This window comes from Artemia franciscana, chromosome 7 (genome assembly GCF_032884065.1).
Source record: "Artemia franciscana chromosome 7, ASM3288406v1, whole genome shotgun sequence".
In the NCBI taxonomy this organism is placed as follows: domain Eukaryota; kingdom Metazoa; phylum Arthropoda; class Branchiopoda; order Anostraca; family Artemiidae; genus Artemia; species Artemia franciscana.
Genome location: NC_088869.1, coordinates 63,327,467 through 63,341,075, shown reverse-complemented (window position 1 = coordinate 63,341,075; position 13,609 = coordinate 63,327,467).

Here is a 13,609-nt window from a genome sequence, read left to right as displayed (position 1 = left end):
ACTGAACGAAAATTCACCATGCATGGCCAAAGGAAGGTGCACAAAGCAATATCCTCGACTTTTAGTATCTACACAATTACTGGCAATGATGGTTACCCACAATATAGAAGAGATCTACTGAAGATGGCGGTAAAACAGCAATAATAAAGAAGCGTAACGGTACCACCATCGAAGTAGATAACCAGTGGGTTGTTCCATATTCCCCAATATTATCAAAAACATTTAATGCACACATAAACGTTGAATACTGTAACTCCGTAAAGGCAATCAAATACATATGTAAATACGTCAACAAAGGCAGTGACATGCAGTTTTTGGCTTGCAGCCCGAAATCAAAGATTTCGACGAAATCGTACAATATCAGGCTGGAAGATACATAAGCAGTAATGAAGCTGTTTGGCGAATTCTTTCATTTGTGATACATGAACGTAGTCCAGCTGTTGTTCACTTAGTGGTACATTTACAGAATGGTCAACGTGTTTATTTTCACGGAAACCAACGTGCAACAAAGAGTCCTGAATCCACCGGATACAACATTAACAGCTTTTTTTTCGCTTTGCAAAAATGATTCTTTTGCAAAAAAACTGCTGTATACTGAAGTGCCTTCGTATTACACGTGGAATACTAAAAATAAAGTATTTGAACGTCGAAAACAGGGTAAGTCTGTCGACGGCCAACCTACCATCTTCAAGATACCACGATAGGAAGACTCTACACCGTTCACCCCAATCAACATGAATGCTTCTTTCTACGCCTGCTTTTGGTGAATGTACCCGGTCCGACATCCTTTGAGTATTTGAGTACTGTAAACGGTACTATACATGACACTTACCGTAGTGCATGCCAAGCTCTGAATTTATTGGAGAATGACCAACACTGGGATAACTGCATCAATGACGCGTGCGAAACGTCAACCCCAAGTCAAATTCGTGCATTGTTTGGCATCATTTTAACAACTTGCTCTCCATCAGCTCCTACAGAGTTATGGGAAAAATATAAGTCAAAAATGTCCGAAGATATACTCCATCGAAAACAGTTAGAGACGTCAGATATGAATTTTGATTTTACATCAGAAATTTATAACTACACTTTAGTTATTATAGAAGATTTGTGCGTACGTATGGCAAACAAACCTCTTCAGGATTTGGGAATGCCTTCACCTAACCGTATCGCTGCTGTTTCGACATGTGTAGAATTGGATCGTGAACAAAGTTACAGTACGAGTGATCTATTGTCGTATGTACAAAATAACATTTCCAAGTTAACGTCGGAACAAAAAGACATTTATGATACGATAATGCATTGTGTCGATAACAACGTTGGAGAAATTTTCTTTTTGGATGCGCCAGGAGGTACTGGTAAAACATTTGTGATAAAACTGATTCTGGCATCAATTCGATCAAAAAATGATATAGCGTTGGCAATTGCGTCGTCCGGAATAGCCGCAACATTGCTGTCTGGTGGAAGAACTGCTCATTCCGCTTTGAAATTGCCTCTGAATTTGCATTCTACAGAAACTCCCACGTGCAATATTTCCAAATCATCTGGGATGGGTAAAGTATTGCAGCAATGCAAACTTATTATTTGGGATGAGTGCACAATGGCACACAAAAAATCGCTCGAGGCTCTGGATCAATGCTTGAAAGACTTGAGAGGGAAGTCGAAACCCTTTGGCAGCACATTAATATTGCTTGCGGGAGATTTCAGGCAAACATTACCTATAATACCTAGATCAACTCCTGCAGACGAAATGAATGCTTGCCTGAAAAATTCTAATTTATGGGCGCACGTAAAAATATTAAAATTAACTACAAATATGCGTGTCCGATTGCAAAACGATGACTCTGGTCAAACATTTTCAGATCAATTGCTGACAATTGGAAACGGAAAGCTCCCAGTAGACTCAATTTCAGGACGTATACAACTACCTGCTGATTTCTGTAATTTAGTGACGTCCAAAAATGAATTGATTGAAAAAGTATTTCCGAATATTCTAAAAAATTATAAAAATAATAAATGGCCAAGTGAAAGAGCGATTCTCGCACCCAAAAATATAGACGTCCACGAAATCAACAATATTGTTTTGACCAAGATTCGAGACCAGGCAGTCCTTTACAAGTCAGTCGACACAGTTTTGGAACCAAATGAAGCGGTTAATTATCCATCTGAATTTTTAAATTCCATAGATCCTTCAGGGTTTCCACCACACGTGCTACAACTAAAAATAGGCGTACCAATAATACTTTTAAGAAATATCAACCCACCAAAGCTTTGCAATGGCACGCGACTTGCCGAAAAAAAAAACAATGGAAAACCTAATAGAGGCCACAATCTTGACAGGGCCTTATGAGGGTGAGGCTGATCTTATTCCTCGCATTCCCATGATTCCAACGGATCTGCTTTTTCAATTTAAAAGATTGCAAATCCCAATTCGATTAGTTTTTGCAATCACCATTAACAAAGCTCAAGGTCAATCATTAGAAAAATGTGGTATAGATCTTAATACTGATTGTTTTTCCCATGGACAATTGTACGTTGCATGTTCGAGGGTCGGTAAACCTGGCAATGTATTTATATGCAGCGACAATTGGACAGCGAAGAATGTTGTATATTCGCAAGTTTTACGCAGTTAGTTTGTATTGTATCTATCTATCTATCTATCTATATAAAAACGAGTTGTGTGGATGGCACCCCCCCCCCCCCCGCACCCGCGGGGGGGTGCTTCCCGCCCCCCCCCCCGCGCACGTAAGTCGTTACGCGCCATATTAGTTACGCGCCATTGCAGTTGTGTCCCTATGTCCCACCTGTGAATATAGATATATATATATATATATATATATATATATATATATATATATATATATATATATATATGTTTTTAACTACGTAAAACTTGCAAATATACAACATTCTTTGCTGTCCCATTGTCTGTGCATATAAATAGATTCTCAGGTTTACCGACTCTTGAACATGCAACATATAATGGTCCATGGGAAAATAATCCATATTCAGATCTATACCTCATGATTCTAATGATTGCCCTTGAGCTCTGTTGATGGTGATTGCTAATCGACCATTCCCTGTGTCGCCGTCGTCATTTATCTCTCCCCCTGTGCCCCCCGGCGTCCCCTTTGTAGTTGTGCCCCTGTGTCCCGGTCGTCATTTATATTCCCTGTGTCCCGGTCGTCATTTTTGTCCCGGTGTCCCAGTCTGTGATTTCTCTTTGAGTGTCCCGGGCGTCATTTATATTCCTTGTATCCTGGTGTCCCGGTCGTCATTTATATCCCCTTGTGCCCCCCGGCGTCCCCGTTGTAGTTGTGTCCCTGTGTCCCGGTCGTCATTTATATTCCCTGTGTCCCAGTCATAATTTGTATCCCGGTGTCCCGGTCTGTATATACATTCGTTTTTTTAGTTTTGTTTTTCTCCTTTATTTTTCATTTTTTTTCCTTTTTTATTTTTTTCTTTTTTAGTTTATTTAGTTTTTTAGCTTTTGTAGTTTTTTTATTAGTTTTTTATTTTTTTATTTTTAGTTTTTTTGTAGTGTCGTCATTTATATTCCCTATGTGCCGGTGTCCCGGTCGTCATTTGTGTCCCGATGTCCCGGTCTGTAATTTCGTCAGTTGAAAACATGACGTAAGTCGACACACAAACATGACGTCACCCGACAGACAGACCCACACACACAGAGAAAACTTATTTTTATATATATAGACTAGCTGTTGGGGTGGCGCTTCGCGCCACCCCAACACCTAGTTGGTGGGGCACTTCGCGCCCCCCAAGCCCCCCCTCGCGCGTAAGTCGTTACGCGCCATATTAGTTACGCGCCATTGTAGTTGTGTCCCTGTGTCCCACCTGTGAATAGAGATAGATATAAATATATGTTTTTAACTACGTAAAACATGCTAATATACAACATTCTTCGCTGTCCCATTTTCTGTGCATATAAATAGATTGTCAGGTTTAATGACTCTTGAACATGCAACATATAATTGTCCATGGGAAAAACAATCCGTATTCAGATCTATACCTCATTATTCTAATGATGTGTCCCTGTGTCCCGGTCGTCATTTACATTCCCTGTGTCCCGGTCGTCATTTGTGTCCCGGTGTCCCAGTTTGTAATTTCTCTTTTTGTGTCCCGGTCGTCATTTATATTCCCTGTGTCCCGGTGTCCCGGTCGTCATATGTGTCCCGGTGTCCCGGTCTGTAATTTCTATTCGAACAATTCCTGTGTCCCGGTTGTCATTTATATATCCCGCCTGTGCCCCCGGCGTCCCCGTTGTAGTTGTGTCCCTGTGTCCCGGTCGTCATTTATATTCCCTGTGTCCCGGTCGTGATTTGTGTCCGGGTGTCCCAGTCTGTAATTTCTCTTTGAGGTTCCCGGTCGTCACTTATATTCCCTCTGTCTCGGTCGTCATTTGTGTCCCGGTCTGTAATTTCTCTTTGAGTGTTTTTTCTTTTTAGTTTTTCTTTTAGTTTTTTACCTTTTTTCCTTTTTCAGTTTTCTTTTTCTTCTTTATTTTTCAGCGTCACTATGAAGTACATATCGACGAACCTTTGTTTTTTTAACTTAAATCTGGTAGACATTGATGACCTTATCCAAGTCAAAATCCCCAAGCCAATCATCATCGCTATCATTTTCAGTTTTGATATGTTTTGACTCTCGCTGTCCAGGTGGATTTTCATCTAACTGCGCGGTTTTGCGTTCTTTAGCCGCAAGCCTGTTTTCTTGCTGTTCTTGTGATTCCCCGTCACGCTTTCTTTTCTTACTTTCTCTATCAGCTGCAAGCCTGTTTTCTTGCTGTTCTTGTGATTCCTCGGAACGCTTTCTTTTCTTACTTTCTCTATCAGCAGCAAGTTTTTTGGCATAAACTCTTTGAGCAGCTTCCTCGGCTGTTGCCATTGTAGGTTCTTCAGTCATTTTACAATTAAAAATTTTTCCGTGAACAAATGTCTTAAATATCTTGAATGACGTCACCGTCAAAGCAAAAATGACGACAACTAATTTCATGACGTCAGTCAACACAGAAACATGACGTCACCTGATCCACAGACAGACACACAGACAGACAACTTATTCTTATATATATAGAAGATGACGTCACCGTCAAAGCAAAAATGACGACAACTAATTTCATGACGTCAGTCAACACAGAAACATGACGTCACCTGATCCACAGACAGATAGACAACTTATTTTTATATATATAGATAGATAGATAGATCGATATTGATGTGCCGGTGTCCCTGTCGTAATTTGTGTCCCGATTTCCCGGTCTGTAATTTCGTCAGTCGAAAACATGACGTCAGTCGACACACAAACATGACGTCACTCGACAGACACACACACACACAGACAAAACTGCCTTGTTGACGTATTTACATATGTATTTGATTGCCTTTACGGAGTTACAGTATTCAACGTTTATGTGTGCATTAAATGTTTTTGATAATAATGGGGAATATGGAACAACCACTGGTTATCTACTTCGATGGTTGTACTGTTACGCTTCTTTATTATTACCCCCATCTTCAGTAGATCTTCTTCTATATTGTGGGTAACCATCATTGCCAGTAATTGTGTTGGGTACTAAAAGTCGAGAATATTGCTTTGTGCACCTTCCTTTGGCCATGTATGGTGAATTTTCGTTCAGTGCACCGCAAGGTCCATGTATCATATTTTTTTAAACAATATCATATAACTCCTTGTCGACATTTTCATCAGGTATTTCAGCGGAAATCACATCACAAATTTCGTTACAAGTTATTTTATAATGTAACCAGATTAGTATATGTGCGTGTGGCAAACCTCGTTTTTGCCATTCCACTGAGTACATCCAGCATCGCACTGACCCATGTTGCTCTTGTGATTCCTCGGCACGCTTTCTTTTGGTGATTTCTCATTGAGACGCAAGCCTAATTTCACACTGTTGTTGTGATTCCTCGGCACGCTTTCTTTTCTTACTTTCTCTATCAGCCGCAAGCCTGTTTTCTTGCTGTTCTTGTGATTCCTCGGCAAGCCTTCTTTTTTCAGTTTCTCTTTTAGCAGCAAGTCTGGTTTCGCGTTACTCTGGTAGTTCCTCGGCACGCTTTCTGTTCTTACTTTCTCTATCAGCCGCAAGCCTGTTTTCTTGCTGTTCTTGTGATTCCTCGGCACGCTTTCTTTTCTTACTTTCTCTATCAGCAGCAATTTTTTTGGCATAGACTCTTTGAGCAGCTTCCTCGGCTGTTGCCATTGTAGGTTCTTCAGTCATTTTACAATTAAACATTTTTCCGTGAACGAATGTCTTAAATACCTTTAATGACGTCATCGTAATAACAAACATGACGACAACTAACTTCATGACGACATGACCTGATGACATGACGCCACTTGACAGAAACACAGACAGCTTATTTATATATATACTAGCTTTTGGGGTGGCGCTTTGCGCCACCCCAACACCTAGTTGGTGGGAGCCATTGTAGTTGTGTCCCTATGTCTCACCTGTGAATATAGATATATATACATTAATTGAATTGAAGAGAATTTAATTGAAAAGACTGAAGAAATACTTTTTAAAAAATTTAATATTAAAATAAATGACAATGATAAAAAGTTCCCTTTCCTATATTGGACTGTAAAATTTCATAAGAATCCCCCTAAACCACGGTTTATTGCTGGAGCAGCTAAATGTCCAACCCGCTTTGCTGCTACTGACCTCTCTTTAATTTGAAAGGAAATTGTAAATAACCTTAAAACCTATTGTTCTGGTATTAAAAAAATTTCGAATTTTAATCCATATTGGAGTGTTAATAATTCACTGCAGGTGATGGATTCTTTAACAATGGTTTCAGCTAAAAGAATTGAGTCTTTCGATTTTGCGACAATGTATACTAATTTATCACTTAATTTAGTGTTTGATAATTTAAAAACTGTTATAAAGAAATCTTTCCTCTTATCTAGTAAAAGGTTCTTAAAAATAGACAGTTATAATAAAAAAGCCATATGGACAAACTGCTTTGATACTACAGTTAACTTGAGATGTTACAGCTTGGATATGATTTTTGAGTTATTGGAATTTGTTTTATACAATACTTATATAAGATTTGGGGGTGATTTGTACAAGCAAATTATGGGAATTCCCATGGGGGGGGGGAATGCCAGCCCATTTATAGCTGACTTGTTTTTAAGTCAACTAGAATATAAATATATGATGGATAAGAATAATCCAATTAATTTAAAACATGCTTTGTCAAATAATAAAAGATATTTAGATGATATTTTGGTCTTAAATTGTAAGGATTTCATTGATATTTCTAAAAATATATATCCATCAGAGCTTATTCTTGAGCCTAGTCATGGCGCTGGTCATGAAGATCATTTCTTAGATTTAAATATTAAGATTTGTGATAATAATAAATTAAGTTTTAAAATGTATAATAAAACGGATGATTTTGATTTTGAAGAGATTAGTTTCCCATTCCCTGAAAGTAATATACACTCAAATATCACATATTCAGCGTTTTTCTCGCAGTTACTTCGTTATGCAAGGATTTGTAGTAATTATATTGATTTTAAAAATAGATGTAAAATCTTAAGCCAAAAATTGATATCAAGAGGTTTTTCTGCAAATAAATTAACTTGGCAATTTAAAAAATTTAGTTTTCATTATAACGAACTTTTAAATAAATATCAAAAGAATTATCTACAAATACTTAAAGAAATTTTTAACTAATTTCGGAGGTTCGAGAAATGTTGTCACTGCGCCATTTATTTTGAATTGTGTTTCTAATTGAGCGCATTTTTTAAAAAATTAGCCACATGGTAAAGATGAATTCTATTATTGTTTAGTTCATTCAGGTTTTTTGCAATGTGTTAATATTTGCGATTTGGTAAAATTTATAATATTTAGTTTACCTATTGTTGCTAAAGGGAGGGATATATTAACAGGATAAGCTTGTTTTGGTTTTACTTGGTTGTTTTACATTTGCTGGGTTTTTTTTCATAGGCATGTATTTTGGGGGTGATACCTGACGCGGGGATGCCATGGATATTCTGTGGTAGCCACAACACTGTGCTGGGTAGAGAATTTAGAGTGGCGAAACCCTATATAGGCCAGTGTATTCTCCTGATGAGCCCTTATGTTGGGTGCTGCCTCTGAATTATTTGTCTATATTATTTTTTCTATTGTTCGGTAAATGACGACTTATACTTATTGACGACATGACTGCCTGTCCATGGATTATTCTTTATGGTTAATTGTGTGTGGCTATGCTGTTTGACCTATGTGATTGTATGGATGAGTAGGGTTAAGGCCTCATTCAAGTGCTGGTCTATATTAATCACTAATTTAGGAAAACAGTCTTCCTTTTCTCCTTCTATCTCTCTCTGTTTTTTTTTGTGTGTGTTTGTGCTGTTGCATTGGTGATTTCTCTTTTCATGATATATATATATATATATATATATATATATATATATATATATATATATATATATATATATATATATATATATATATATATATATATATATATATATATATATATATATATATATATATATATATATATATATATATATATATGTTTTTAACTACGTCAAACTTGCGAATATACAACATTCTTTGCTGTCCCATTGTCTGTGCATATAAATAGATTGTCAGGTTTACCGACTCTTGAACATGCAACATATAATGGTCCATGGGAAAACAATCCGTATTCAGATCTATACCTCATGATTCTAATGATTGCCCTTGAGCTTTGTTGATGGTGATTGCTAATCGACCATTTCCTGAGTCGCCGTCGTCATTTATATATCCCCCTGTGCCCCCCGGCGTCCCCTTTGCAGTTGAGTCCCTGTGTCCCGGTCGTCATTTATATTCCCTGTGTCCTGGTCGTCATTTATATTCCCTGTGTCCCGGTCGTCATTTGTGTCCCGGTGTCCCAGTCTGTGATTTCTCTTTGAGTGTCCCGGGTGTCATTTATATTCCTTGTGTCCCAGTGTCCCGGTCGTCATTTATATCCCCCTGTGCCCCCCGGCGTCCCCGTTGTAGTTGTGTCCCTGTGTCCCGGTCGTCATTTATATCCCCTGTGTCCCGGTCGTCATTTGTATCCCGGTGTCCCGGTTTGTATATACATTCGTTTTTTTAGTTTTGTTTTTCTCCTTTATTTTTCATTTTTTTTCCTTTTTTATTTTTTTTCTTTTTTAGTTATTTTAGTTTTTTAGCTTTTTTAGTTTTTTTATTAGTTTTTAGTTTTTTTTCTTTTTAGTTTTTTTGTAGTTTTCACCTTTTTTTTAGTTTTTTTAGTTTTTTTTTTACTTATGTCCTGGTCGTCATTTATACTCCCTGTGTCCCGGTCGTCATTTGTGTCCCGGTGCTTTGTTGATGGTGATTGCTAATCGAACATTCCTTTTGTCCCGGTCGCTTTCTCTTTGAGTGTCGTCATTTATATTCCCTATGTGCCGGTATCCCGGTCGTCATTTGTGTCCCGATGTCCCGGTCTGTAATTTCGTCAGTTGAAAACATGACGTCAGTCGACACACAAACATGACGTCACCCGACAGACAGACCCACACACACACAGACAAGTTATTTTCATATATATAGATAGATATAGATACGTCAGTTGACAAACATAACGTCAGTTGACACACAAACATGACGTCAGTAGACAGACACACAGACAAACAACTTATTTATATAGATAGATAGATATATAGTTGAAAAACTGTCTGTCGAGTGACGTCATGTTTGTCCGCATATGACGTCTGAATTATTTCATCATATACCAATTCAAAAACGAATGTATTCAAGCCGATGTAGCTGAGTTGGTAACGCGTTATGTTCCGGGTTCTAGGTTTGAGAGGCTCCAGGTTCGAACCTTGGCTTTAGTATTAATACAAAAGAAGAAAAAAAACTAAAAAAAAGGTAAAAACTACAAAAAAACTAAAAAGAAAAAAAAACTAAACAAACTAAAAAAAAGGTAAAAACTACAAAAAAACTAAAAAGAAAAAACTAACAACTAATAAAAAAAACTAAAAAGAAAAAACTAACAACTAATAAAAAAACTAAAAAAGGCTAAAAATAAATAAATAAATAAAACAAAAAAAGTTAAAAAACTAAAAAAACTAAAAGAAAACTAAAAAAGGAAAAAAACTGAAAAATAAAGGAGAAAAAGAAAACTAAAAAAAAATAAATAAACTAAAAAAAGGTAAAAACTACAAAAAAAAATAAAAAGAAAAAAGAAGAAAAAGGTTAAAAAAGCTAAAAAAAAAAGGTAAAAACCAAAAAAAAATAAAAGAAAAAAAGGGAAAAGACAAAAAATTTGTTTCAAAACTAACAAAGAAAAAAAACTAAAAAAGGATAAAAACTGAAAAACAAAGGAGAAAAAGAAAACTAAAAAAAAACAAAAATAAAAAAATGTAAAAACCAAAAAAAAACTAAAAAGAAAAAAACAAAAAATTTATTTCATCATATACCAATTCAAAAACGAATGTATATACAGACCGGGACACCGGGACGTAAATGACGACCGGGACACAGGGAATATAAATGATGAACACTCCAAGAGAAATTACACCGGGACACAAATGACGACCGGGACACAGGGAATATAAATAACCGGGACACAGGGACACAACTACAACGGGGACGCTGGGGGGCACAGGGGAATATATAAATAACGACGAGGACACAGAGAATGTTCGATTAGCAATCACCATCAACAAAGCTCAAGGGCAATCATTAGAATCTTGAGGTATAGATCTGAATACGGATTGTTTTTCCCATGGACAATTATATGCTGGTAAACCTGACAATCTATTTATATGCACAGACAATGGGACAGCGAAGAATGTTGTATATTCGCAAGTTTTACGTAGTTAAAAACATCAGCTAGTCTTCTATATATATATAAATAAGTTGTCTGTCTGTGGATGGATGGATGGATGTGTCAGGTGACGTCACCTGAAAAAACTGGATTAGGTGACGTCAAAACTGAAAAAACTAAAAAAAGGCAAAAACTACAAAAAAAAATAAAAACTAATAAAAAAAATAAAAAAGCTAAAAAACTAAAAAAACTATAAAGGTAAAAACCAATAAAAAACTAAAAAAAAAACTGAAAAAACTAAAAAAAGGCAAAAACTACAAAAAAAAACTAAAAACTAATAAAAAAAGTAAAAAAGCTAAAAAACTAAAAAAAACTAAAAAAACTAAAAAAAGGTAAAAAACTAAAAAAAAATAAAAAATAAAAAAAAACTAAAAAAAAGGAAAAAAACTGAAAAATAAGCTAAAATAAAGGTAAAAACCAATAAAAAACTAAAAAAAAAGGAAAAAACTAATAAATGACGACACTCAAAGAGAAAGCGACCAGGACAAAAGGAATGTTCGATTAGCAATCAACAAAGCACCGGGACACAGGGAGTATAAATGACGACCAGGACATAAGTAAAAAAAAAAAACTATCTATATATATAAAAATAAGTTGTCTGTGGATCTGTGGATCGTGGATCAGGTGACGTCACCTGAAAAAACTGGATCAGGTGACGTCAAAACTGAAAAAACTAAAAAAAGGCAAAAACTACAAAAAAAACTAAAAACTAATAAAAAAAATAAAAAAGCTAAAAAACTAAAAAAACTAAAAAAAGGCAAAAACTACAAAAAAAACTAAAAACTAATAAAAAAGCTAAAAAACTAAAAAAACTAAAAAAAAGGCAAAAACTACAAAAAAACTAAAAACTAATAAAAAAAATAAAAAAGCTAAAAAACTAAAAAAACTAAAAAAACTAAAAAAAGGTAAAAAACTAAAAAAACTAAAAACTAAAAAAAAACTAAAAAAGGTAAAAACTAAAAGAACTAAAAAAGAAAAAAATAAATGACGACACTCAAAGAGAAAGCGACCAGGACAAAAGGAATGTTCGATTAGCAATCAACAAAGCACCGGGACACAGGGAGTATAAATGACGACCAGGACACAAGTAAAAAAAAAAATTAACAAAACTAAAAAGAAGGTAAAAACTACAAAAAAACTAAAAAGAAAAAAAAACTAAAAACTAATAAAAAAACTAAAAAATCTAAAAATCTAAATAAACTAAAAAAGAAAAAAAAAGGAAAAAAATAAAGGAGAAAAACAAAACTAAAAAACGAATGTATATACAGACCGGTACACCGGGATACAAATGACGACCGGGACACAGGGAATATAAATAACGACCGGGACACAGGGACACAACTACAACGGGGACACCGGGGAAAACAGGGGGATATAAATGACGACCGGGACAAAAAAACTAAAAAGAAATAAAAACTAAAAACTAATAAAAAAAACTAAAAAATCTAAAAATCTAAATAAGCTAAAAAAGAAAAAAAAGGAAAAAAATAAAGGAGAAAAACAAAACTAAAAAACGAATGTATATACAGACCGGGACACCGGGATACAAATGATGACCGGGACCCGGGACACAGGGAATATAAATGACGACCGGGACACAGGGACACAACTACAACGGGGACACCGGGGGAAACAGGGGGATGTAAATGACGACCGGGACACCGGGACAGGGAATGGTCGATTAGCAATCACCATCAACAAAGCTCAAGGGCAATCATTAGAATCATGAGGTATAGATCTGAATACAGATTGTTTTCCCATGGACCATTATATGTTGCATGTTCAAGAGTCGGTAAACCTGACAATCTATTTATATGCAAAGACAATGGGACAGCAAAGAATGTTGTATATTCGCAAGTTTTACGTAGTTAAAACCATATATATATATATATATCTATATTCACAGGTGGGACATAGGGACACAACTACAATGGCGCGTAACTATTATGGCGCGTAACGACTTACGCGCGCGGGGGGGCTTGGGGGGGGCGCGAAGCGCCCCCACCAACTAGGTGTTGGGGTGGCGCGAAGCGCCACCCCAACAGCTAGTATATATATATAAATAAGTTGTCTATCTGTCTGTATGTCTGTCGAGTGATGTCATGTTTGTGTGTCGACTGACGTCATTATAAGGATTGAGCTGTATGTCGTCATATATATATATATATATATATATATATATATATATATATATATATATATATATATATACTAGCTGTTGGGGTGGCGCTTCGCGCCACCCCAACACCTAGCTGGTGGGGGCGCTTCGCGCCCCCCCAAGCCCCCCCGCGCGCGTAAGTCGTTACGCGCCATAATAGTTACGCGCCATTGTAGTTGTGTCCCTATGTCCCACCTGTGAATATATATATATATATATATATATATATATATATATATATATATATATATATATATATATATATATATATATATATATATATATATATATATATATATATGGTTTTAACTACGTAAAACTTGCGAATATACAACATTCTTTGCTGTCCCATTGTCTTTGCATATAAATCGATTGTCAGGTTTACCGACTCTTGAACATGCAACATATAATGGTCCATGGGAAAACAATCTGTATTCAGATCTATACCTCATGATTCTAATGATTGCCCTTGAGCTTTGTTGATGGTGATTTCTAATCGACCATTCCCTGCCCCGGTGTCCCGGTCGTCATTTATATCCCCCTGTTTCCCCCGGTGTCCCCGTTGTAGTTGTGTCCCTGT